Source organism: Mus pahari, chromosome 21 (genome assembly GCF_900095145.1).
Source record: "Mus pahari chromosome 21, PAHARI_EIJ_v1.1, whole genome shotgun sequence".
NCBI lineage: Eukaryota > Metazoa > Chordata > Mammalia > Rodentia > Muridae > Mus > Mus pahari.
The window spans coordinates 18,834,691-18,836,769 of record NC_034610.1 but is presented as its reverse complement, the minus strand read 5'-3'; positions in this window follow the sequence as shown (position 1 = coordinate 18,836,769).

The window sequence follows — 2,079 nt, the reverse complement described above, 5'->3', positions numbered from 1 at the left end:
GTAGCACACACCTGCAGTTCCAGGGCTCAGGAGGTAGAAACAATTGAATCAAAAGTTTAGAGTCATTCTAGGCTACAATGCTGAGTTTGAGCTTGTAATGGTTTGAATTAGAATGCCCCCCCCCTTAGGCTCATGTATTTGAATGCTTGGTCTCCAGTTGGTGGAACTATTTGAGAAGAACTAGGAGGTGTGGCCTTGTTAGAAGAGGTGTGCCACAAGCCGGGCATACTGATGCATGCCTTTAATCCCAGCACTTGGGAGGCAGAGGCAGGCGGATTTCTGAGTTCGAGGCCAGCCTGGTCTACAGAGTGAGTTCCAGGACAGCCAGGGCTACACAGAGAAACCCTGTCGCGGAAAAAAGAAGAAGAAGAAGAAGAAGAAGAAGAAGAAGAAGAAGAAGAAGAAGAAGAAGAAGAAGAAGAAGAAGAAGAAGAAGAAGAAGAAGAAGAAGAACATGGGGTGGGTGCTGAAGTTGCTTTTTTTTTTTTTAATTGAATATTTTCTTTATTTACATTTCAAATGTTATCCCCTTTCCCAGTTCCCTCCACTCAAAACTCCCTATCCCATTCTCCCTCCCCCTGCTTCTATGAGAGTGTTCCTCCACCCACCCACCCACTCCCACCTCCCCGCCATTGATTCCCCTACACTGGGGCATCTATCAAGCCTTCATAGGACCAAGGACCTCCCATTGATGCATGACAAGGCCATCCTCTGCTACATATGCAGCTAGAGCCATGTGTACTCCTTTGTTGATGGCTTAGTCTCTGGGAGTTCTGGGGGACTGGTTGGTTGATATTGTTGTTCTTCCTGTGGGGTTGCAAACCCCTTCAGTCCTTTCTCTAACTCCTCTATTGGGGACACTGCACTCAGTCCACTGGTTGGCTGTGAGCATCCATCTCTGTATTTATAAGGCTCTGGCAGGGCCTCTCAGGAGACAGCCATATCTGGCTTCTTTCAGCATGTACTTCTTGTCATCCACAATAGTGTCTGGGTTTGGTAACTGTGTAGGGGATGAATCCCCAGGTGGGACAGTCTCTGGGTGGCCCTTCCTTCAGTCTCTGTGGGCGTTGAGGTTTCAATAGTCCATATCAAGCCAGTGTCTCTCAGCCTGCTGCCTGTGCATCAGGATGTAAAGCTCTCAGCTACTGTCCAGAACCATGCCTGCCTATCCGCCACCATGATGATCATGGACTAACACTCTGAAACTACAAGCTAGCCCCCAGCCAAATGCTTTCTGTACTGGCTAGCCTGGCATGATGGCAGGCTCTGCTAGGGAAGCAAACTGGAGCGAGAGGAGGTGGCCGGCCAGTCAAGTCTCATCAGCAAGTCCCAGGCTCCACCTGGGTAGAGAGCCAGAGAGAAGCTCTGCTTAAGAGCACTTGGTGCTATTGTAAAGGAACACGTTTGAATTCCCAAAACATCATCTGTAACCTTAGTTCTGGGGATCTGATGCCCTCTTCTGGCCTCTGTGGGTCCTGCAAGCGTGTGATGCACTTAGAGCCATGCAGACAAAACTCTCAACCATATACAATAGAAATAAATAAATCTTTAAGAAAGGAAGGAAAGAAGGAAGGAAGGGTGATAAATAAAGTAGACAGCGTGTGTGTGTGGTGTGTGTGTGTGTGTGTGTGTGTGTGTGTACACAAGGAAAGAGCTCAAAGAATTGCAAGATAAGATTCCTAAAGGCCCTCCCTCCCTTGGGTTATAAAAGCAGTTGATGAGCTCTGAGAGGACAGGGTGCATTGCTGGCAGAGCTGCCTGTACTTTGAATCATTCTCATCTAGTGTGTACTTGCAGTGATGCAGCTGCCTTGAGTGACCCATGTTCTAATCAGTAACCCCAATATCAACCCACTAGTTCACTGGGCTTCACGAGGACTGAACCTCTTCTATGTCTGTCACTGGTGTCCTGTCTGGATGAATAGTCAGATCTGTTATTTTCTTTCCCAGGAAAAGTCATACAATAATCCCTAAAAAAGGGGAGGGAACTCAGGAGGCAGAGGCAGGTGGATTTCTGAGTTCCAGGCCAGCCTGGTCTACAGAGTGAGCTCCAGGACAGCCAGGGCTACACAGAGAAACC